The sequence below is a fragment of the Salvia splendens genome, chromosome 8, assembly GCF_004379255.2.
Source record: "Salvia splendens isolate huo1 chromosome 8, SspV2, whole genome shotgun sequence".
Classification (NCBI taxonomy): domain Eukaryota; kingdom Viridiplantae; phylum Streptophyta; class Magnoliopsida; order Lamiales; family Lamiaceae; genus Salvia; species Salvia splendens.
In genome coordinates, this window is record NC_056039.1 from 19533220 (window position 1) to 19558749 (window position 25530).

The 25530-nt window shown below is 35.3% G+C and overlaps 1 long non-coding RNA gene across 50 annotated transcripts; it reads left to right on the plus strand.

The window, feature by feature from the left end:
• Positions 1-546: 546 nt before the first annotated feature.
• LOC121744003 lies at positions 547-25530 on the plus strand. Of its 50 annotated transcripts, none has more exons than XR_006038372.1 (94): positions 548-916; positions 1406-1468; positions 1620-1729; positions 1995-2072; positions 2144-2301; positions 2400-2552; positions 2963-3033; positions 3371-3441; positions 3536-3650; positions 3787-4085; positions 4197-4270; positions 4351-4466; positions 4603-4840; positions 4951-5108; positions 5210-5354; positions 5484-5610; positions 5702-5760; positions 5856-5978; positions 6154-6338; positions 6413-6505; positions 6594-6664; positions 6759-6874; positions 7010-7283; positions 7395-7468; positions 7549-7664; positions 7801-7926; positions 8014-8158; positions 8284-8411; positions 8503-8561; positions 8657-8779; positions 8955-9145; positions 9214-9306; positions 9396-9466; positions 9561-9676; positions 9812-10084; positions 10196-10269; positions 10350-10465; positions 10602-10725; positions 10813-10957; positions 11088-11215; positions 11307-11365; positions 11461-11583; positions 11759-11949; positions 12025-12110; positions 12199-12269; positions 12364-12479; positions 12615-12888; positions 13000-13073; positions 13154-13269; positions 13406-13529; positions 13617-13761; positions 13888-14015; positions 14107-14165; positions 14261-14383; positions 14559-14743; positions 14818-14910; positions 14999-15069; positions 15164-15279; positions 15415-15688; positions 15800-15873; positions 15954-16069; positions 16206-16331; positions 16419-16563; positions 16690-16817; positions 16909-16967; positions 17063-17185; positions 17361-17545; positions 17620-17712; positions 17801-17871; positions 17966-18081; positions 18217-18492; positions 18604-18677; positions 18758-18873; positions 19010-19135; positions 19223-19367; positions 19493-19620; positions 19712-19770; positions 19866-19988; positions 20164-20354; positions 20423-20515; positions 20604-20674; positions 20769-20884; positions 21406-21621; positions 21707-21845; positions 21936-22011; positions 22109-22747; positions 22860-22980; positions 23053-23140; positions 23263-23344; positions 23703-23798; positions 24113-24219; positions 24579-24682; positions 24840-24942; positions 25036-25314. It is a non-coding gene; the product is annotated as an uncharacterized LOC121744003 (long non-coding RNA). The 50 variants fall into 50 exon arrangements; XR_006038374.1 differs by having other exon boundaries at positions 22109-22380; positions 22478-22568; positions 22629-22747; positions 23263-24219; XR_006038373.1 differs by having other exon boundaries at positions 547-916; positions 22109-22568; positions 22629-22747; positions 23263-24219.

Genomic DNA, 25530 nt, shown 5'->3' on the forward strand with positions numbered 1-25530 from the left:
AAAGGTATCTTTATTTTTATGGGATGTGTGAAATATTATATATTTTAGTTGAATAAATCTAAGATGAAAATTAAAAAATTACATATTTTTGTTCTCATTTAGCTTACAAAAAGAAGTATTGTAATGAAGAATAAATGTTCAGTTGAACAAATTAAGCTCTTTAGCATAATTCTAATTTTGACTCAAATAAAATGCAGAGTAATAGTAATATATAAATTTAATTACAAAGAAGAATTTAAATTGAAATATATTTATACAAAGTCAAATAAAAAATAGTCCAGATTAAAACCTAATTTTTAAAACATAAATATAATGAGATAGCCATTTATACAAAGTCAAATAAAAAATAGTCCAGATTAAAACTTAATTTTTAAAATAGAAATATAATAAGATAGCCATACCACCCAATTTAGAACTCTAGTATATATTTTATAAATGCTTCCAAATCATAAAATCGAACACAATTACAAAACAAATAAAGCCCAATTTACATTCCATAAACTAAAATTCCAATACAAATAAACCCAAATAAGAGTAGTACTCCATAGATTAAAATTGCCAGAAACCCTAAATTAAATAAAAAAGATCCCTCTCCATCTCCCTTCCCAACGGCATCTCCATCTCCATCTCCATCTCCATATCTCAATTGGCAGAATTGACTCGTGTTTTCCCCACACCAAGAGTCATAGCCCTCGCAGATTTCACGCCGCCGGCCTGCTTGCCCGAAGAAGAAAGCCGAGGACTTGGCTGTCTCGGAGTTTGGTCCCTGTCGCGGCTGCTACTCGCCATCATCAGACGCGTCGTCTCCTGCAGCAGGTCGCTGGTCCGGATTCGTGGGCACCGTCGCGTGGCTGCTGACTCGCGGCCTTGCCGCCGCTGTCAACTGCGCGAACCCGTCGCCGTCCGCCCTCCCATCGTGGGTCTTTTCTCCTTTTTCTTCTCATCTTTCTCCCTAATTGAATTGTAAATTGAATTGAAGTATCGTGATTTGTTTCTGTGTTGGTATATATAGGGTTTTTTTCTAGTTTGGAAGAGTGTCTACATATTTAGGTATTGCTTTTATTAATGACTAGATTCCTAGGTTAATTTATCCATCATGATTTTGTTCACTCTAAGGCTCATTTCCCATGGAGGGCATGCTACATCTAAAATTTCTTTTAGCGGTTATGAACAACTTGTATTTGTTGAACTTGCTGTTATATGTGTATACTCTAGAATATACTTAAATGATGGAAAGAATGTCTTTGGACTCAAATTTGTTCCAAGTTGTTGTCTGTCAAGGCAAGGCATTCATTGTAAACTGTTGGGATGATTTATATATTCATAAACTTGAAGGGAAAGATCATTAATGACTTCATTGTTCCTTTCCTTTTTGGTTATGGTAATTAGTTTTTAATGCCCACAGGTTTGATCCAGCTGAGCAAAGTGGGGACTTATCAAGATCCATGGGCATCCCAACTTTCAATCGGTATTCAAACTTTTACGTACTGAATTACTAATTGTCTATAATCAACACCACTATCCAAACTGATTTGCTATTTTTCCTGAACCCATTATCTCTTAATAATTTATAGATGTGTTAACTTTCTACTAATTTATGTTGTTTTTCTCTCATGGAGAACTATGGCCTTCCTGAAATCCACACAGATAGGCTACAATGCCATGGGCTTATACTGGTGTTGGGAAATGAAGCTTTGGAAATCATAGAATATGCTTTTTCAAAAGATAGGTATGTCCTTGAAATATCTGCTCAGATTTGTTCATTGATGCTTCTGAAAAACGTTGTCCAAAGAACCGAATAGTGTGATAATTTCTGAATATTATTGTGAATCGGTAGTCTTCGAATCACATCTTAATCTAGGAGTTTGACATAGTGAAAGATGCTGATAGACTAGTTTCATGCCTGACGAATAAGGCAATTGTTTTGCTATTTTTGACATACCTCTTCGGCATTGTTTCCATGAGATCCTCACAATTGTTATCATTTCTAGCAGGTTGTGAAGACTTTTGACTTCAGCCTCACTGGCGCCTCTTCAAGATCTTGTAAATATGTCCTGAATACTATGATGCAGGTAACTAATCTGACCTTTTAACTAATAACGCCTAAAATTGAGGTCTGAAGTTGTTATTGCTTTTGTTGCAGACTTTTAAGAACAAGAGGCTTGCTTATGCAGTTAAGGAGAGTACTCTTGATAGTCTCATCATGGAACTATTGCTCCTGCTTTTGGATGATAGTAATCCCCAATGGATGATGGAAGTCAACTTTTAAGAGCTTTGAATGTTCTGATGTTAAAGATTCTGGTAACTATCACTGTAAACTTATAAGGCAAGCATTGCTAGTTTTTCTCCTTTCTTCTTGCCAATATAATTGCCGTTGGGTGGCTGAATTGCACGTGCAGGATAACGTAGAATGTATTTCATCATTTCCTGTGCTTATATATCTGTCAAGACCTGGATCCATCAAGATGGCCATCTCCATCAAATGATCTCTTGAAATCAGAAACCAGAAGTTCTCTGATTTGGTTGTTAAATGTTTGATCATCCTCACAAAGGTATTATATCTTGATCTGTTTTATCTTGTTCTATCTTTTTTTTAATTATGTAGTGTTTTTATCATATTGTGATGTCGTGGATCTTCCTTTTGTATGAATGTTATGTTGCATAGTTTGATGATCACTATTTGCATAGTCTTACATAGTCGATTTGATAGTTATTGTTTTAACTGTTGGAGATCTAAGCAGGTGCTTCAGTCTTAGTTCAGTCTGATTCTATACGACACTATGTTCTTTCGGTTTAATGTCTCAATATTTATGCAACTTGTGGATGCTGATCTTCTATGCTATAGTTGTTATTTGACACATGCAGCTCTCAGTCTCTATTTATAATGCAATATGTATAAATTAAATTTTGTTATGACTGAGATCAATATATCTTGCATATTCCATTTGGCGGGTCTGAGCAGGTTAAGGAGCCAAAACCAGAAGCTGTTCCTTAGGCTGTGGGTTCAGTACCCACTTAAGAGTGTAGCTGATGGTATGTGTACTCTGCTTAAGTCTTTGTTTGGCATTTGAACAATGTTTCTGGCCAATGCTGTCAACTCCCCACGTAGCCTAGGATCGGGCCAATTTAATGCTGTCACTTACTTTTGCAGAATCTGTCCACCCCTAGCCTAGCCCAATCCTTGATTAGGTTCTAGGCTTTGCGTTAACTGCAATTTTATGTGCAGCACTGCTCTGGCCCAACCATCTTAAGCTTTAATAAATTGGAGATGGCTTTGTAAATGATACTGCTATTAAACCTTCGTGTTGTTTTACCTTGAGGCTTAGATTTATGGCTGTCTTTTACGAGTCTAAGATATCTTCCCTATCAGCACCTCAGGACCTTATCGATCCAGTTGATATATTAAAGCCTTTGGAGAAGTCTGGATTTTAGGAAGCGGTGGTAAGTGGCCTATCTTTGTCCTTTACCTATGAAAAATATTCAAAAAATAATTTCACGTAGCCTTTTATTCATAATTTTTGTATTTTATTTTCAGACAGCTTCAAAATGGTGGGAGAGGAAAGAGGCTGTTGCTGAACTAGCCGAACTTGCTTCAACCAAAAAGATTTCTCTTGGAGATTTTTCAGAAAGTTTGTCATACATTAAAGAAGGTATGCTATGGGTTTCCTTGACCACAGGTCCACAACTCAATTAAGGTTTATCTTGACTTTTCGCAGAATATATTGTTGGTGTTAATATTGTGAAAATGTAATTGGTGTTATCTGCACAACATTTTGATTTTTGCAGGTTATCACGAATGTAAAGGTTACTGAAGGAAGGAAAAAAAGGAAACAAAAAGAAAAAAACATTGTTGTTGCAGCTGAAGCTATTCAAGAGCTGGGCAACCTTCCTAAGGGCAGGAGAACCCTTCCTACAAAAAAGAAAAAAAAGAAAAAAAGGAACGAAAATGAAAAAAGCAAAAAAAGGAAAAAAAGGAAAAAATAATTGCTGATGCATTTAAAGCTATTCAAGCACTGGGAAACTTTGCTGGGGATCCGAGAGCCCATTTTTCGGCCAGTTGTCGCTTCTTACTTGCCTGTAAACCGGTCAGTCTAGAACTTTGTAAATGATACTGCTATTATACCTTTGTGTTATTTTACCTTAGAGGCTTAGATTTCTGGTTTTCTTTAACGAGTCTAAGATGTCTTCCCTATCAGCACCTCAGGACCTTGTCGATCCAGTTGATATATTAAAGCCTCCTTAGGAGAAGTCTGGATTTTGGGAAGCGGTGGTAAGTGGCCTATCTCTGTCCTTTACCTATGAAAACTATTCAAAAATTAATTTAATGTAGCCTTTGCATTTTATTTTCAGATAGCTTCAAAATGGCGTGAGAGGAAAGAAGCTGTTGCTGAACTAACCGAACTTGCTTCCACCAAAAAGATTTCTCTTGGAGATTTTTTCAGAAAGTTTGTCATACATTAAAGAAGGTATGCTATGGTTTTTCTTGACCACAAGCCCACAACTCAATTAAGGTTTTTCTTGACTTTTCGCATAATATATTGTTGGTGCTAATATCGTGAAAATGTAAATGGTGGTGTCTGCACAACATTTTGATTTTTGCAGGTGATCAGGAATGTAAATGTTACTGAAGGAAGGAAAAAAAAGGAAAAAACATTGTTGTCGCCGCTGAAGCTATTCAAGCTCTGGGCAACCTTCCTAATGGCCTGAGAACCCTTCTAAAAAAAAGAGAAAAAAGGAAAAAAAGGAAAAAAAAAAGAAAAAAAGTAAAAAAAGGGAAAAAGAGAAAAAAAATAATTGCTACTGCGTATAAAGCTATTCAAGCATTGGGCAACGTTGCTAGGTAATTAGTCTGACCTTTTAACTAATAACGCCTAAAATTTAAGATTCATGTCATGATTTTGATTATTTGGGTGTCAATTGAACTTGAAGTGGTTATTGCTTTTGTCACAGACTTTTCAGAACAAGAGCCTTGCTTATGCAGTTAAGGAGTGTACTCTGATAGTCTCATCAATGAACTGTTTCTCTGGCTTTTGGATGATAGGCTTCCGGAGATGGATGATGGACGTCAAATTTTAACTGCTTTGAATGTTCTAATGTTAAAGATTCTGGTAACTATCACTGTAAACTTATGAGAGGCAAGCATTGCTTGTTTTTTCTCCTCTCTTCTTGTGAATGTAATTGCTATTGTGTGGCCGGATTGCACATGCAGGATAACGCATAATATACGTCATCATTTCCTGTGCCTATAAATCTGTTAAGACCTCTGGATCCATCAAGATGTCCATCTTCAGATCAGAAACCTAAAACCTAAAGTTCTCTGATTTGGTTTTTAACTGTTTGATCATGCTCTAAAGGTATTATATCTTGTTTTTTTTTATAAATTTTAGTTATGTAGTGTTCTTATTCTATTGATGTTGTGATACTGTCATTTTCCAATATGAGCTTGTTCTTCAATACAAATTTACAAGCATTACTCTTTCCAGGAATCTGCAACTCCAAAGAAGGTTGTTAAAGTAACTTAACTGGTGGCATAGATGGACTTCCACGTGAAGATATAAGTGAAAAGTCACCCCCACTTTGTTAAAACGCTTATAGAGTTCTGATTGGAAGGTTTGTAATATGGAGTATATGTTTGTTAATCATCAAATTTGTTTATGATTTAAGAGGGCATGCCGTCAATCTGACTTTATCTTCTGTCTAGGTCCACTTGGAATCTATTGAAAATGTAACCAAAATTCTGGAAGAGGAGAACTGGAACTGGTACGTTCAGTAGAAAATTTGAAATAATTATCAAATTTTGTATATGGAGTATATTATTATCTACATGATGTGCCCTTTTATCTTTCTTGTTTTAGGAGATCTATTTGGAGCTCTATAGGGCGTCTACACGTCAGTTCTAAAATTTGATAATTGCTACTTTGTCCACAGTTGGTGCTCTTCGGACTACAATGGGACATCCAGTTGAGAAGTCAATCTAGGTACTCTTTTATGCTATAGGTTATAGGTTTATTAAGATTCACTTGAGCTTACTAACTCAGATTTACAATCTCAATAATAAAAATGCTTGGGATCGTTTATTAAATCCCAAATTCCTCAAAGCCAATAGTCGTATCTTTAAATCCCAATATTGAAACTCTTCTTTCATGTACATAGCTCCTGTGAAGGCTTGATCATTTACACGAATGTAGCTCGTGCAAGGGATTCTTTCAGATTTTTCAGATGTCTTGAAATGCCTTGGTGACAACAAAAAGCATATGCATGAGTGTACATCGAGTACCTTAGATACTTGGCTTGAGTGTACATCTGGCCAATGTTGTCAAGTCACCACGTAGCCAAAGGTCGAGGAAATACAGTGCTGTCTTTTACTTCTGTAGAATCTGTCTACCCCTTGCCTAACCCATTCCTTGATTAGGTTCTAGGTTTTGTGTGAACCCCAATTTATGTGCATCACTGATTCTGACCAACCATCTTAAGCTTTAATGAATTGAAGCTGCCTTTGTAAATGGTACTGATATTATACCTTCGTGTTGTTTTACCTTAGAGGCTTAGATTTCTGGCTGTCTTTTATGAGTCTAAGATATCTTCCCTATCAGCTCCTCAGGACCTTATCGATCCAGTTGATATATTAAAGCCTTTGGAGAAGTCTGGATATTGGGAAGCGGTGGTAAGTGGCCTATCTTTGTCTTTTACCTATTAAAAATATTCAAAAAATAATTTATTGTAGGCTTTTATTCATAATTTTTGTATTTTATTTTCAGAAAGCTTCAAAATGGTGGGAGAGGAAAGAGGTTGTTGCCGAACTTGCCGAACTTGCTTCAACCAAAAAGATTTCTCTTGGAGATTTTTTCAGAAAGTTTGTCATACATTAAAGAAGGTATGCTATGGGTTTCCTTGACCACAAGTCCACAACTCAATTAAGGTTTTTCTTGACTTTTCGTAGAATATATTTTTGGTGATAATATTGTGAAAATGTAATTGGTGTTGCTGCACAACATTTTGATTTTTGCAGGTAATGACGAATGTAAATGTTACAGATGGAAAAAAAAAGAAAAAAAAGAAAAAAACATTGTTGTTGCAGCTGAAGCTATTCAAGCGTTGGGCAAACTTGGCATGAGAACCCTTCCAAAAAAAAGAAAGAAAAAGGAAAAAAAAGGAAAAAAAGGAAAAAAAAAAGAAAAAAAAATGCTGATGTATTTAAAGCTATTCAAGCACTGGGCAACTGTGCTAGGGATCCGAGTGCCCATTTTTCGGCCAGTTGTTGCTTCTTATTTGCCTGTAAACCGGTTAGTCCAGAACTTTGTAAATGATACTACTATTATACCTTCGTGTTGTTTTACCTTAGAGGCTTAGATTTCTCGTTTTCTTTTACGAGTCTAAGATGTCTTCCCTATCAGCACCTCAGGACCTTATCGATCAAGTTGATATATTAAAGCCTCATTAGGATAAGTCTGGATTTTGCGAAGCGGTGGTAAGTGGCCTATCTCTGTCCTTTACCTATGAAAAATATTCAAAAAATAATTTAATGTAGCCTTTGTATTTTATTTTCAGAAAGCTTCAAAATGGCATGAGAGGAAAGAAGCTGTTGCTGAACTAACCGAACTTGCTTCCACCAAAAAGATTTATCTTGGAGATTTTTCTGAAAGTTTGTCAGTACATTAAAGAAGGTATGCTATGGTTTTTCTTGACCACAAGCCCACAACTCAATTAAGGTTTCTCTTGACTTTTCACCGAATATATTATTGGTGATAATATTGTGAAAATGTAATTGGTGTTGTCTGCACAACATTTTGATGTTTGCAGGTTATCACGAATGTAAATGTTACTGAAGGAAGGAAAAAAAGAAAAAAAACATTGTTGTTGCAGCTGAAGCTATTCAAGCGCTGGGCAACCTTCCTAAGGGCCTGGGAACCCTTCTTAAAAAAGAGGGTAACTATCACTCTAAACTTATTAGAGGCAAGCATTCTCCTCTCTTGAGAATATAATTGCTATTGTGTGGCCGGATTGCACGTGCAGGATAACGCAGAATATTCGTCATGATTTCCTGTGCCTATAAATCTGTTAAGACCTCTGGATCCATCAAGATGTCCATCTTCAGATCAGAAACCTAAAACCTAAAGTTCTCTGATTTGGTTTTTAAATGTTTGATCATGCTCTAAAGGTATTATATATTTTTTTATAAATTTTAGTTATGTAGTGTTCTTATTCTATTGATGTTGTGATACTGTCATTTTTCCAATATGAGCTTGTTCTTCAATACAAATTTACAAGTATTACTCTTCGCAGGAATCTGCAACTCCAAAGAAGGTTGTTAAAGTAACTTAACTGGTGGCATAGATGGACTTCCACGTGAAGATATAAGTGAAAAGGTCACCCCCACTTTGTTAAAAGGCTTATAGAGTTCTGATTGGAAGGTTTGTAATATGGAGTATATGTTTGTTAATCATCAAATTTGTTTATGATTTAAGAGGGCATGCCGTCAATCTGACTTTATCTTCTGTCTAGGTCCACTTGGAATCTATTGAAAATGTAACCAAAATTCTGGACGAGGAGAACTGGAACTGGTACGTTCAGTAGAAAATTTGAAATAATTATCAAATTTTGTATATGGAGTATATTATTATCTACATGATGTGCCCTTTTATCTTTCTTGTTTTAGGAGATCTATTTGGAGCTCTATAGGGCGTCTACACGTCAGTTCTAAAATTTGATAATTGCTACTTTGTCCACAGTTGGTGCTCTTCGGACTACAATGGGACATCCAGTTGAGAAGTCAATCTAGGTACTCTTTTATGCTATAGGTTATAGGTTTATTAAGATTCACTTGAGCTTACTAACTCAGATTTACAATCTCAATAATAAAAATGCTTGGGATCGTTTATTAAATCCCAAATTCCTCAAAGCCAATAGTTGTATCTTTAAATCCCAATATTGAAACTCTTCTTTCATGTACATAGCTCCTGTGAAGGCTTGATCATTTACACGAATGTAGCTCGTGCAAGGGATTCTTTCAGATTTTTCAGATGTCTTGAAATGCCTTGGTGACAACAAAAAGCATATGCATGAGTGTACATCGAGTACCTTAGATACTTGGCTTGAGTGTACATCTGGCCAATGTTGTCAAGTCACCACGTAGCCAAAGGTCGAGGTAATACAGTGCTGTCTTTTACTTCTGTAGAATCTGTCTACCCCTTGCCTAACCCATTCCTTGATTAGGTTCTAGGTTTTGTGTGAACCCCAATTTATGTGCATCACTGATTCTGACCAACCATCTTAAGCTTTAATGAATTGAAGCTGCCTTTGTAAATGGTACTGATATTATACCTTCGTGTTGTTTTACCTTAGAGGCTTAGATTTCTGGCTGTCTTTTATGAGTCTTAAGATATCTTCCCTATCAGCTCCTCAGGACCTTATCGATCCAGTTGATATATTAAAGCCTTTGGAGAAGTCTGGATATTGGGAAGCGGTGGTAAGTGGCCTATCTTTGTCTTTTACCTATTAAAAATATTCAAAAAATAATTTATTGTAGGCTTTTATTCATAATTTTTGTATTTTATTTTCAGAAAGCTTCAAAATGGTGGGAGAGGAAAGAGGTTGTTGCTGAACTTGCCGAACTTGCTTCAACCAAAAAGATTTCTCTTGGAGATTTTTTCAGAAAGTTTGTCATACATTAAAGAAGGTATGCTATGGGTTTCCTGGACCACAAGTCCACAACTCAATTAAGGTTTTTCTTGACTTTTCGTAGAATATATTTTTGGTGATAATATTGTGAAAATGTAATTGGTGTTGCTGCACAACATTTTGATTTTTGCAGGTAATGACGAATGTAAATGTTACAGATGGGAAAAAAAAGAAAAAAAAGAAAAAAACATTGTTGTTGCAGCTGAAGCTATTCAAGCGCTGGGCAACCTTGGCATGAGAACCCTTCCTAAAAAAAGAAAGAAAAAAGAAAAAAAAGGAAAAAAAGGAAAAAAAAAGAAAAAAAAATGCTGATGTATTTAAAGCTATTCAAGCACTGGGCAACTGTGCTAGGGATCCGAGAGCCCATTTTTCGGCCAGTTGTTGCTTCTTATTTGCCTGTAAACCGGTTAGTCCAGAACTTTGTAAATGATACTACTATTATACCTTCGTGTTGTTTTACCTTAGAGGCTTAGATTTCTCGTTTTCTTTTACGAGTCTAAGATGTCTTCCCTATCAGCACCTCAGGACCTTATCGATCAAGTTGATATATTAAAGCCTCATTAGGATAAGTCTGGATTTTGCGAAGCGGTGGTAAGTGGCCTATCTCTGTCCTTTACCTATGAAAAATATTCAAAAAATAATTTAATGTAGCCTTTGCATTTTATTTTCAGAAAGCTTCAAAATGGCATGAGAGGAAAGAAGCTGTTGCTGAACTAACCGAACTTGCTTCCACCAAAAAGATTTATCTTGGAGATTTTTCTGAAAGTTTGTCAGTACATTAAAGAAGGTATGCTATGGTTTTTCTTGACCACAAGCCCACAACTCAATTAAGGTTTTTCTTGACTTTTCACAGAATATATTATCGGTGATAATATTGTGAAAATGTAATTGGTGTTGTCTGCACAACATTTTGATGTTTGCAGGTTATCACGAATGTAAATGTTACTGAAGGAAGGAAAAAAAGAAAAAAACATTGTTGTTGCAGCTGAAGCTATTCAAGTGCTGGGCAACCTTCCTAAGGGCCTGGGAACCCTTCTTAAAACAAGGGTAACTATCACTGTAAACTTATTAGAGGCAAGCATTCTCCTCTCTTTTGAATATAATTGCTATTGTGTGGCCGGATTGCACGTGCAGGATAACACAGAATATTCGTCATGATTTCCTGTGCCTATAAATCTGTTAAGACCTCTGGATCCATCAAGATGTCCATCTTCAGATCAGAAACCTAAAACCTAAAGTTCTCTGATTTGGTTTTTAACTGTTTGATCATGCTCTAAAGGTATTATATCTTGTTTTTTTTTTATAAATTTTAGTTATGTAGTGTTCTTATTCTATTGATGTTGTGATACTGTCATTTTCCAATATGAGCTTGTTCTTCAATACAAATTTACAAGTATTACTCTTCGCAGGAATCTGCAACTCCAAAGAAGGTTGTTAAAGTAACTTAACTGGTGGCATAGATGGACTTCCACGTGAAGATATAAGTGAAAAGGTCACCCCCACTTTGTTAAAAGGCTTATAGAGTTCTGATTGGAAGGTTTGTAATATGGAGTATATGTTTGTTAATCATCAAATTTGTTTATGATTTAAGAGGGCATGCCGTCAATCTGACTTTATCTTCTGTCTAGGTCCACTTGGAATCTATTGAAAATGTAACCAAAATTCTGGACGAGGAGAACTGGAACTGGTACGTTCAGTAGAAAATTTGAAATAATTATCAAATTTTGTATATGGAGTATATTATTATCTACATGATGTGCCCTTTTATCTTTCTTGTTTTAGGAGATCTATTTGGAGCTCTATAGGGCGTCTACACGTCAGTTCTAAAATTTGATAATTGCTACTTTGTCCACAGTTGGTGCTCTTCGGACTACAATGGGACATCCAGTTGAGAAGTCAATCTAGGTACTCTTTTATGCTATAGGTTATAGGTTTATTAAGATTCACTTGAGCTTACTAACTCAGATTTACAATCTCAATAATAAAAATGCTTGGGATCGTTTATTAAATCCCAAATTCCTCAAAGCCAATAGTTGTATCTTTAAATCCCAATATTGAAACTCTTCTTTCATGTACATAGCTCCTGTGAAGGCTTGATCATTTACACGAATGTAGCTCGAGCAAGGGATTCTTTCAGATTTTTCAGATGTCTTGAAATGCCTTGGTGACAACAAAAAGCATATGCATGAGTGTACATCGAGTACCTTAGATACCTGGCTTGAGTGTACATCTGGCCAATGTTGTCAAGTCACCACGTAGCCAAAGGTCGAGGTAATACAGTGCTGTCTTTTACTTCTGTAGAATCTGTCTACCCCTTGCCTAACCCATTCCTTGATTGGGTTCTAGGTTTTGTGTGAACCCCAATTTATGTGCATCACTGATTCTGACCAACCATCTTAAGCTTTAATGAATTGAAGCTGCCTTTGTAAATGGTACTGATATTATACCTTCGTGTTGTTTTACCTTAGAGGCTTAGATTTCTGGCTGTCTTTTATGAGTCTAAGATATCTTCCCTATCAGCTCCTCAGGACCTTATCGATCCAGTTGATATATTAAAGCCTTTGGAGAAGTCTGGATATTGGGAAGCGGTGGTAAGTGGCCTATCTTTGTCTTTTACCTATTAAAAATATTCAAAAAATAATTTATTGTAGGCTTTTATTCATAATTTTTGTATTTTATTTTCAGAAAGCTTCAAAATGGTGGGAGAGGAAAGAGGTTGTTGCTGAACTTGCCGAACTTGCTTCAACCAAAAAGATTTCTCTTGGAGATTTTTTCAGAAAGTTTGTCATACATTGAAGAAGGTATGCTATGGGTTTCCTTGACCACAAGTCCACAACTCAATTAAGGTTTTTCTTGACTTTTCGTAGAATATATTTTTGGTGATAATATTGTGAAAATGTAATTGGTGTTGCTGCACAACATTTTGATTTTTGCAGGTAATGACGAATGTAAATGTTACAGATGGAAAAAAAAAAGAAAAAAAAGAAAAAAATATTGTTGTTGCAGCTGAAGCTATTCAAGCGCTGGGCAACCTTGGCATGAGAACCCTTCCTAAAAAAAGAAAGAAAAAAGAAAAAAAAGTATAAAAAGGAAAAAAAAAAGAAAAAAAATGCTGATGTATTTAAAGCTATTCAAGCACTGGGCAACTGTGCTAGGGATCCGAGAGCCCATTTTTCGGCCAGTTGTTGCTTCTTATTTGCCTGTAAACCGGTTAGTCCAGAACTTTGTAAATGATACTACTATTATACCTTCGTGTTGTTTTACCTTAGAGGCTTAGATTTCTCGTTTTCTTTTACGATTCTAAGATGTCTTCCCTATCAGCACCTCAGGACCTTATCGATCAAGTTGATATATTAAAGCCTCATTAGGATAAGTCTGGATTTTGCGAAGCGGTGGTAAGTGGCCTATCTCTGTCCTTTACCTATGAAAAATATTCAAAAAATAATTTAATGTAGCCTTTGCATTTTATTTTCAGAAAGCTTCAAAATGGCATGAGAGGAAAGAAGCTGTTGCTGAACTAACCGAACTTGCTTCCACCAAAAAGATTTATCTTGGAGATTTTTCTGAAAGTTTGTCTGTACATTAAAGAAGGTATGCTATGGTTTTTCTTGACCACAAGCCCACAACTCAATTAAGGTTTTTCTTGACTTTTCACAGAATATATTATTGGTGATAATATTGTGAAAATGTAATTGGTGTTGTCTGCACAACATTTTGATGTTTGCAGGTTATCACGAATGTAAATGTTACTGAAGAAAGGAAAAAAAGAAAAAAACATTGTTTTTGCAGCTGAAGCTATTCAAGCGCTGGGCAACCTTCCTAAGCGCCTGGGAACCTTCTTAAAAAAAAGGGTAACTATCACTGTAAACTTATTAGAGGCTAGCATTCTCCTCTCTTGTGAATATAATTGCTATTGTGTGGCCGGATTGCACGTGCAGGATAATGCAGAATATTCGTCATGATTTCCTGTGCCTATAAATCTGTTAAGACCTCTGGATCCATCAAGTTGTCCATCTTCAGATCAGAAACCTAAAACCTAAAGTTCTCTGATTTGGTTTTTAAATGTTTGATCATGCTCTAAAGGTATTATATATTTTTTTTATAAATTTTAGTTATGTAGTGTTCTTATTCTATTGATGTTGTGATACTGTCATTTTTCCAATATGAGCTTGTTCTTCAATACAAATTTACAAGTATTACTCTTCGCAGGAATCTGCAACTCCAAAGAAGGTTGTTAATGTAACTTAACTGGTGGCATAGATGGACTTCCACGTGATGATATAAGTGAAAAGGTCACCCCCACTTTGTTAAAAGGCTTATAGAGTTCTGATTGGAAGGTTTGTAATATGGAGTATATGTTTGTTAATCATCAAATTTGTTTATGATTTAAGAGGGCATGCCGTCAATCTGAATTTATCTTCTGTCTAGGTCCACTTGGAATCTATTGAAAATGTAACCAAAATTCTGGAAGAGGAGAACTGGAACTGGTACGTTCAGTAGAAAATTTGAAATAATTATCAAATTTTGTATATGGAGTATATTATTATCTACATGATGTGCCCTTTTATCTTTCTTGTTTTAGGAGATCTATTTGGAGCTCTATAGGGCGTCTACACGTCAGTTCTAAAATTTGATAATTGCTACTTTGTCCACAGTTGGTGCTCTTCGGACTACAATGGGACATCCAGTTGAGAAGTCAATCTAGGTACTCTTTTATGCTATAGGTTATAGGTTTATTAAGATTCACTTGAGCTTACTAACTCAGATTTACAATCTCAATAATAAAAATGCTTGGGATCGTTTATTAAATCCCAAATTCCTCAAAGCCAATAGTTGTATCTTTAAATCCCAATATTGAAACTCTTCTTTCATGTACATAGCTCCTGTGAAGGCTTGATCATTTACACGAATGTAGCTCGTGCAAGGGATTCTTTCAGATTTTTCAGATGTCTTGAAATGCCTTGGTGACAACAAAAAGCATATGCATGAGTGTACATCGAGTACCTTAGATACTTGGCTTGAGTGTACATCTGGCCAATGTTGTCAAGTCACCACGTAGCCAAAGGTCGAGGAAATACAGTGCTGTCTTTTACTTCTGTAGAATCTGTCTACCCCTTGCCTAACCCATTCCTTGATTAGGTTCTAGGTTTTGTGTGAACCCCAATTTATGTGCATCACTGATTCTGACCAACCATCTTAAGCTTTAATGAATTGAAGCTGCCTTTGTAAATGGTACTGATATTATACCTTCGTGTTGTTTTACCTTAGAGGCTTAGATTTCTGGCTGTCTTTTATGAGTCTAAGATATCTTCCCTATCAGTTCCTCAGGACCTTATCGATCCAGTTGATATATTAAAGCCTTTGGAGAAGTCTGGATATTGGGAAGCGGTGGTAAGTGGCCTATCTTTGTCTTTTACCTATTAAAAATATTCAAAAAATAATTTATTGTAGGCTTTTATTCATAATTTTTGTATTTTATTTTCAGAAAGCTTCAAAATGGTGGGAGAGGAAAGAGGTTGTTGCTGAACTTGCCGAACTTGCTTCAACCAAAAAGATTTCTCTTGGAGATTTTTTCAGAAAGTTTGTCATACATTAAAGAAGGTATGCTATGGGTTTCCTTGACCACAAGTCCACAACTCAATTAAGGTTTTTCTTGACTTTTCGTAGAATATATTTTTGGTGATAATATTGTGAAAATGTAATTGGTGTTGCTGCACAACATTTTGATTTTTGCAGGTAATGACGAATGTAAATGTTACAGATGGAAAAAAAAGAAAAAAAAGAAAAAAACATTGTTGTTGCAGCTGAAGCTATTCAAGCGCTGGGCAACCTTGGCATGAGAACCCTTCCTAAAAAAAAGAAAGAAAAAAGAAAAAAAAGTAAAAAAAGGAAAAAAAAAAAGAAAAAAAATGCTGATGTATTTAAAGCTATTCAAGCACTGGGCAACTGTGCTAGGGATCCGAGAGCCCATTTTTCGGCCAGTTGTTGCTTCTTATTTGCCTGTAAACCGGTTAGTCCAGAACTTTGTAAATGATACTACTATTATACCTTCGTGTTGTTTTACCTTAGAGGCTTAGATTTCTCGTTTTCTTTTACGAGTCTAAGATGTCTTCCCTATCAGCACCTCAGGACCTTATCGATCAAGTTGATATATTAAAGCCTCATTAGGATAAGTCTGGATTTTGCGAAGCGGTGGTAAGTGGCCTATCTCTGTCCTTTACCTATGAAAAATATTCAAAAAATAATTTAATGTAGCCTTTGCATTTTATTTTCAGAAAGCTTCAAAATGGCATGAGAGGAAAGAAGCTGTTGCTGAACTAACCGAACTTGCTTCCACCAAAAAGATTTATCTTGGAGATTTTTCTGAAAGTTTGTCAGTACATTAAAGAAGGTATGCTATGGTTTTTCTTGACCACAAGCCCACAACTCAATTAAGGTTTCTCTTGACTTTTCACCGAATATATTATTGGTGATAATATTGTGAAAATGTAATTGGTGTTGTCTGCACAACATTTTGATGTTTGCAGGTTATCACGAATGTAAATGTTACTGAAGGAAGGAAAAAAAGAAAAAAAACATTGTTGTTGCAGCTGAAGCTATTCAAGCGCTGGGCAACCTTCCTAAGGGCCTGGGAACCCTTCTTAAAAAAGAGGGTAACTATCACTGTAAACTTATTAGAGGCAAGCATTCTCCTCTCTTGAGAATATAATTGCTATTGTGTGGCCGGATTGCACGTGCAGGATAACGCAGAATATTCGTCATGATTTCCTGTGCCTATAAATCTGTTAAGACCTCTGGATCCATCAAGTTGTCCATCTTCAGATCAGAAACCTAAAACCTAAAGTTCTCTGATTTGGTTTTTAAATGTTTGATCATGCTCTAAAGGTATTATATATTTTTTTTATAAATTTTAGTTATGTAGTGTTCTTATTCTATTGATGTTGTGATACTGTCATTTTTCCAATATGAGCTTGTTCTTCAATACAAATTTACAAGTATTACTCTTCGCAGGAATCTGCAACTCCAAAGAAGGTTGTTAAAGTAACTTAACTGGTGGCATAGATGGACTTCCACGTGAAGATATAAGTGAAAAGGTCACCCCCACTTTGTTAAAAGGCTTATAGAGTTCTGATTGGAAGGTTTGTAATATGGAGTATATGTTTGTTAATCATCAAATTTGTTTATGATTTAAGAGGGCATGCCGTCAATCTGACTTTATCTTCTGTCTAGGTCCACTTGGAATCTATTGAAAATGTAACCAAAATTCTGGAAGAGGAGAACTGGAACTGGTACGTTCAGTAGAAAATTTGAAATAATTATCAAATTTTGTATATGGAGTATATTATTATCTACATGATGTGCCCTTTTATCTTTCTTGTTTTAGGAGATCTATTTGGAGCTCTATAGGGCGTCTACACGTCAGTTCTAAAATTTGATAATTGCTACTTTGTCCACAGTTGGTGCTCTTCGGACTACAATGGGACATCCAGTTGAGAAGTCAATCTAGGTACTCTTTTATGCTATAGGTTATAGGTTTATTAAGATTCACTTGAGCTTACTAACTCAGATTTACAATCTCAATAATAAAAATGCTTGGGATCGTTTATTAAATCCCAAATTCCTCAAAGCCAATAGTCGTATCTTTAAATCCCAATATTGAAACTCTTCTTTCATGTACATAGCTCCTGTGAAGGCTTGATCATTTACACGAATGTAGCTCGTGCAAGGGATTCTTTCAGATTTTTCAGATGTCTTGAAATGCCTTGGTGACAACAAAAAGCATATGCATGAGTGTACATCGAGTACCTTAGATACTTGGCTTGAGTGTACATCTGGCCAATGTTGTCAAGTCACCACGTAGCCAAAGGTCGAGGAAATACAGTGCTGTCTTTTACTTCTGTAGAATCTGTCTACCCCTTGCCTAACCCATTCCTTGATTAGGTTCTAGGTTTTGTGTGAACCCCAATTTATGTGCATCACTGATTCTGACCAACCATCTTAAGCTTTAATGAATTGAAGCTGCCTTTGTAAATGGTACTGATATTATACCTTCGTGTTGTTTTACCTTAGAGGCTTAGATTTCTGGCTGTCTTTTATGAGTCTAAGATATCTTCCCTATCAGCTCCTCAGGACCTTATCGATCCAGTTGATATATTAAAGCCTTTGGAGAAGTCTGGATATTGGGAAGCGGTGGTAAGTGGCCTATCTTTGTCTTTTACCTATTAAAAATATTCAAAAAATAATTTATTGTAGGCTTTTATTCATAATTTTTGTATTTTATTTTCAGAAAGCTTCAAAATGGTGGGAGAGGAAAGAGGTTGTTGCCGAACTTGCCGAACTTGCTTCAACCAAAAAGATTTCTCTTGGAGATTTTTTCAGAAAGTTTGTCATACATTAAAGAAGGTATGCTATGGGTTTCCTTGACCACAAGTCCACAACTCAATTAAGGTTTTTCTTGACTTTTCGTAGAATATATTTTTGGTGATAATATTGTGAAAATGTAATTGGTGTTGCTGCACAACATTTTGATTTTTGCAGGTAATGACGAATGTAAATGTTACAGATGGAAAAAAAAAGAAAAAAAAGAAAAAAACATTGTTGTTGCAGCTGAAGCTATTCAAGCGTTGGGCAAACTTGGCATGAGAACCCTTCCAAAAAAAAGAAAGAAAAAGGAAAAAAAAAGGAAAAAAAGGAAAAAAAAAAGAAAAAAAAAATGCTGATGTATTTAAAGCTATTCAAGCACTGGGCAACTGTGCTAGGGATCCGAGTGCCCATTTTTCGGCCAGTTGTTGCTTCTTATTTGCCTGTAAACCGGTTAGTCCAGAACTTTGTAAATGATACTACTATTATACCTTCGTGTTGTTTTACCTTAGAGGCTTAGATTTCTCGTTTTCTTTTACGAGTCTAAGATGTCTTCCCTATCAGCACCTCAGGACCTTATCGATCAAGTTGATATATTAAAGCCTCATTAGGATAAGTCTGGATTTTGCGAAGCGGTGGTAAGTGGCCTATCTCTGTCCTTTACCTATGAAAAATATTCAAAAAATAATTTAATGTAGCCTTTGTATTTTATTTTCAGAAAGCTTCAAAATGGCATGAGAGGAAAGAAGCTGTTGCTGAACTAACCGAACTTGCTTCCACCAAAAAGATTTATCTTGGAGATTTTTCTGAAAGTTTGTCAGTACATTAAAGAAGGTATGCTATGGTTTTTCTTGACCACAAGCCCACAACTCAATTAAGGTTTCTCTTGACTTTTCACCGAATATATTATTGGTGATAATATTGTGAAAATGTAATTGGTGTTGTCTGCACAACATTTTGATGTTTGCAGGTTATCACGAATGTAAATGTTACTGAAGGAAGGAAAAAAAGAAAAAAAACATTGTTGTTGCAGCTGAAGCTATTCAAGCGCTGGGCAACCTTCCTAAGGGCCTGGGAACCCTTCTTAAAAAAGAGGGTAACTATCACTCTAAACTTATTAGAGGCAAGCATTCTCCTCTCTTGAGAATATAATTGCTATTGTGTGGCCGGATTGCACGTGCAGGATAACGCAGAATATTCGTCATGATTTCCTGTGCCTATAAATCTGTTAAGACCTCTGGATCCATCAAGATGTCCATCTTCAGATCAGAAACCTAAAACCTAAAGTTCTCTGATTTGGTTTTTAAATGTTTGATCATGCTCTAAAGGTATTATATATTTTTTTATAAATTTTAGTTATGTAGTGTTCTTATTCTATTGATGTTGTGATACTGTCATTTTTCCAATATGAGCTTGTTCTTCAATACAAATTTACAAGTATTACTCTTCGCAGGAATCTGCAACTCCAAAGAAGGTTGTTAAAGTAACTTAACTGGTGGCATAGATGGACTTCCACGTGAAGATATAAGTGAAAAGGTCACCCCCACTTTGTTAAAAGGCTTATAGAGTTCTGATTGGAAGGTTTGTAATATGGAGTATATGTTTGTTAATCATCAAATTTGTTTATGATTTAAGAGGGCATGCCGTCAATCTGACTTTATCTTCTGTCTAGGTCCACTTGGAATCTATTGAAAATGTAACCAAAATTCTGGACGAGGAGAACTGGAACTGGTACGTTCAGTAGAAAATTTGAAATAATTATCAAATTTTGTATATGGAGTATATTATTATCTACATGATGTGCCCTTTTATCTTTCTTGTTTTAGGAGATCTATTTGGAGCTCTATAGGGCGTCTACACGTCAGTTCTAAAATTTGATAATTGCTACTTTGTCCACAGTTGGTGCTCTTCGGACTACAATGGGACATCCAGTTGAGAAGTCAATCTAGGTACTCTTTTATGCTATAGGTTATAGGTTTATTAAGATTCACTTGAGCTTACTAACTCAGATTTACAATCTCAATAATAAAAATGCTTGGGATCGTTTATTAAATCCCAAATTCCTCAAAGCCAATAGTTGTATCTTTAAATCCCAATATTGAAACTCTTCTTTCATGTACATAGCTCCTGTGAAGGCTTGATCATTTACACGAATGTAGCTCGTGCAAGGGATTCTTTCAGATTTTTCAGATGTCTTGAAATGCCTTGGTGACAACAAAAAGCATATGCATGAGTGTACATCGAGTACCTTAGATACTTGGCTTGAGTGTACATCTGGCCAATGTTGTCAAGTCACCACGTAGCCAAAGGTCGAGGTAATACAGTGCTGTCTTTTACTTCTGTAGAATCTGTCTACCCCTTGCCTAACCCATTCCTTGATTAGGTTCTAGGTTTTGTGTGAACCCCAATTTATGTGCATCACTGATTCTGACCAACCATCTTAAGCTTTAATGAATTGAAGCTGCCTTTGTAAATGGTACTGATATTATACCTTCGTGTTGTTTTACCTTAGAGGCTTAGATTTCTGGCTGTCTTTTATGAGTCTTAGATATCTTCCCTATCAGCTCCTCAGGACCTTATCGATCCAGTTGATATATTAAAGCCTTTGGAGAAGTCTAGATATTGGGAAGCGGTGGTAAGTGGCCTATCTTTGTCTTTTACCTATTAAAAATATTCAAAAAATAATTTATTGTAGGCTTTTATTCATAATTTTTGTATTTTATTTTCAGAAAGCTTCAAAATGGTGGGAGAGGAAAGAGGTTGTTGCTGAACTTGCCGAACTTGCTTCAACCAAAAAGATTTCTCTTGGAGATTTTTTCAAAAAGTTTGTCATACATTAAAGAAGGTATGCTATGGGTTTCCTTGACCACAAGTCCACAACTCAATTAAGGTTTTTCTTGACTTTTCGTAGAATATATTTTTGGTGATAATATTGTGAAAATGTAATTGGTGTTGCTGCACAACATTTTCTGTCTTAGTTATTATTTGTCCATTATTTACAAGTTTATGGAGTCAAGAAATCTGCTTGTTTTGAATTTTTCTTTTGCTTTCAAGATAAATCTTTATCCATTCCTTTGCCATTGTTTGAAGCGAAATAGTATCTAAGTAGTAGATTAATCCTCATATCATGCCTTTTTTATTTTTATTTTTCTTGATATTCTCTTTGCTTCATCTGGTGAATATTTATATACTCCTTTATTTATTGGTCTTTTCTAAAAATGCTAGATATTACTATTATATACATGTTGTCTTTGGTTCTTTGATGTTAGAGTATTGCGCTTACTGTGATTCTTTTGTATGAATTGCATTGGCAGATGGGGCTGCTTTTTCAAAATTGTTATCTTGCTACTATGTTTTTTGTTTCAGCTATTGTGTCTTTAAAGACCAGATTGAATAACAAACGAATTTGGATCCATCTGTTGAGATGTTGATCCTTTTACTGTGTTATTCCTGGCTGGAATGAGAAAAATGTTCAGGAGTTGCATCCAGGAATTAACTGCATCTGGTGAACAGGAATTTACCGTTTTTTGCTTTTCTTGAAGATATAAAGGTATTTCTGCATTAAACCTGCTTTACTACGAGGTAAATTCTTTTTGGTGTAAAACTGTCAGTTTTCCCAATATAAGTTTGTTCTTTAATTCAAATTTACAAATATTACTCTTTGCAGGCATCTGCACTCCAAAGGAGGTTGTTAAAGTAACTTATTTTACGTCATCTGCGGTGACTGGTGGCATGGATTGTCTTCCATGTGAAGATATCAGTGAAAAGATCACCCCCACTTTCTTTTAGAGAGTTCTGATTGGAAGGTTTGTTATATGGAGTATATGTTTGGTAATCATCAAATCTTTGAATGATTTAAGAGGGCATGCCATCAATCTGACTTTATCTTCTTCTAGGTCCGCTTGGAATCTATTGAAAGTGTGACCAAAATTCTGGAAGAGGTGAACAAACATGTTCTGCTGGCTGGAACTGGTACGTCAGTCGAAAATTTGAAAAAACTAGTCTCAAATTTTGTATAAGGAGTACATAATTATCTACATGACGTGCCCTCTTTTCTTTCTTGTTTTAGGAGATCTATTTGGAGCTATAAAACGGCGTCTACATGACACTAACGAAAATTTGATTATTGCTACTTTATCCACAATTGGTGCTCTCTTATACTATTAGTTATTGGTTTATTAAGAGTCTCTTGCGCTAACTAACTGAGATTCACAATACCAATATTATAAATACTTGGGATCATTTAACAAATCCCGAATTCCTCAAAGCCAATAGCTGTACATATGCGTGAGTGGTCATTGAGTACCTTAGATACTTGGCTCTGCTCATCCCAATAAAATGGTCTGTAGTCAATTTGGAAAATAGTGTTTTTCGAACTTCTGTTTTGAGTATTGTTGACCTCATCTTTTGTTGTGTCTACCACTACCATGTATTTCAGCTGTTCTCACAGACGCTAGGATAAATCAGCAAATGTTCGTAAAGCGGCTGAAGCATACTTTAATCTATTGAGGGTTTGTGGACAAGAAACGGTATGGACATCCATAATTTTTATTACTTGATCGAGGCTTGCTAACTCTTTTAGCTGCTAGATTGCACCACATCTATTTTATATCTCTCCCATTATAAGTATCCAAGAATTTGAGAGATATACAAGGTTCTGCTTTAGCTATTATTGGCAAACAACTGAAGCCATATTGAGCTTTTCAAGGTATTATGCTACTTTCCATTAACTCACTTATCTCTTAATAAAAAATATATAAATTTTTTTCACTTTTCCATATCATTTTATTGATTTTTCTCGTGTCACATATCCATTGCAGATAATTATGAATCTGGTGGATATGTTTTGTTAAGCATCACGGCAGAAATCATCCTAAAGACAGCAAAACCAAATGGTCATGGTGACCGCGAATCTTGGCATGGAAGTAGAAATGCACCTTCGTATGTTTTATGTGGTTAATATCTTTCTTCTGAACCATAATGTATTTTTTAATTGATGTCCTGTGTATTTAGAGAGTTGGCACCTAACAAGGGATTCATGCAAGAATCCATCTTGTCTGTTCAAGACATCGATATTCAGTCATGAGTTTTGATCAGCAAGGTTGGTACAGATTTATTTTTTAGGGCAATAAGGTGTAAATATTTTGGTAGCTGCAGGCTGCAAACAGTGCCCGTACTTTTATGCCAAAAAAGTAGATTATTAACTTAGTGTTACTCTCGCAGGATGACAGGGAAATGATTATTGTTTGCAGATTCAAATTCGAAGAATTGCATATAGAGCACATTCAAGATCTTTCGTTTTGAGGTTTCGTTTCTCTTTTAAGATTTCTTTATTAATTTTGTGGGATTAGCTTTTCTATACCACAGAGGAGGCCTTCATACAACTTTTTAGAACTTTTTTCAGCTTTTGGGTTTGGGTAAATTGTTAGACCATTAGTGTTAGACTTGTTTTGGCATCTGTGTGGCTTATATAATTTTTTTGTATGTGATCATATGTTACATTCTTTAGAGATGTTAGTAAGTGACTTTGCTTACTTCTCAAACATTATGATATCAAATTGATGGCATTGAGATGTTGCAGAAGGTTCTTTCAACACAAATTCTAGTTTTGATTGTGTAACTTGAAATTTTCTTTTAACCTTCGATTTGTTTATGATATACAGGCTCTTCCTCCATGGGAAGGGAGGTGATTGAAGTCTTAGATATACTCTTAATTTGTGTTAAGGTTTTGTGAATCCAACACATCATGCTTATTAATGGTAAATAGGATTTTATTAATCTGTCTGTTTTTTGTGTCAGCATGCCTGTGTGCTTTACTCACTGAATTAAAGCTCACTGAATTCACTGAAAAGGAAATGAGTGGTAGCATATTTGATGAGTATTCTCAATATTAGAACATTTGTTTATTCTGCTTGTTTGTGGAATTGCTAAAATTACAAATTTTTATTGATTCTCCAATATCTAGCTCTCTAATGATGTTATAGCCGGTGTATATACATGTTCTGATAATTCTTATCTATCATATTTAAACTATCTCGTATCCTTTCTTAACTTTTGAGCTTCTGTAACTTAGATAAGGTACTTAATTTCATCCCGGGCTTCTGGATCTGTTGAAAAATGAGGGCTACACTATGACAGAAGCAGAGGCAACCCATCTTTCTTCCTTGCTTGGTTGAGAAGGTAACTGTTGTGTTAACTGTCTATGTGATATGCTTTTATTTCTTGTTAAGAATTTTCGGGCTATATGTCTATGGCAAGTGATTCTGGTTGTTTTGAATTGGATTGAATTTCTTTTTTTTTTACAAAATTTAATATCTCAACCTGTATTCAAAATCTTATTAAGCTAAGGAAGTTGTGGTAAGTTAATGCATAGTTATTACTTTTGTTTTGAACATTGTCTTTCCTGATAATTTTGCAATGTAACTTGGAATGTACCTGATACCCTAGCTCTTAGAGATTAGTATAAGATATAATTTATGTCCAGTCACTCCCTGATCTTGTAAATGCATCTAAAGCTTATTTTTGCTGACGATGTGTAGGAGAAATTGAAGGAGAAGAAACCCTACTTTAATGGAGGCCCTTACTCAAACCCTTCAAGCAATGCACAAGTCTGGATGCTTGAGTCTAACTGACATAGTTGAAGGTATGATCTACCTTTATTTTAGTTAAGAACTGTTGTTTAACCTCTAAATCGTATCATATCATTTCCTTGTGCTTAGAAGTATATTGTTTACTTTCTAGCCTTTTAGTCTGCGCTTTCCCATTTTTAAATTTTTTTATTGTCTTCTATCATGTTTCAGGTCTAAAAGCTGGATAAAGAACATTCGTTGTACGAACCATAGTAAAGAACACATCTTTTTTGTACCTTGAGTAACTATATGCATCTATTGGCTCAAACAATAGGTAAGCCGAATTAGTTGATTTTGTAGTAATTACGGAATATATTTCCATGTAGGTAACTGAAACTAATAGTCGAATTATCTGATAATTTATCAGTCATTTTATGATTCCCTTAATGATGGAACACCTGATGTGAGGGATGCAGCCAAAGCTTTCTCAGCTTTAGCAGCTAGGCTATTGACAAAGTAACTATTTCAAGATTTTCCATCTACATCTCGCTGGTTTTAATTGCCAATTTAGCTATTTTGACATCTTTGTTATTTAAATGGTTTGCATGAGACCATTCGAGAGGTGTCAATAAAAGCTGGATGATGTAAGACAAAAGAAGTTTGGTATCTGATTTTTGTTATAGTTATATACTGTGAATTATAGTAATATTCTATGTTTTTTATAGGAATATGTTTTGACCTTTGCCATTACAATAATCTCAGGTGTGGTTCAATCTTCTAGAGGAGTAATGACCACGGGTAAATTCTCTAACTATTTTTTTGTATTATTGTAGGTGACCACGGGGTAAATTCTCTACCTAACTATTTTTTTGTATTATTGTAGAATGAGCTTATTGTGAAGTACTCTATCTAGATTATGGTA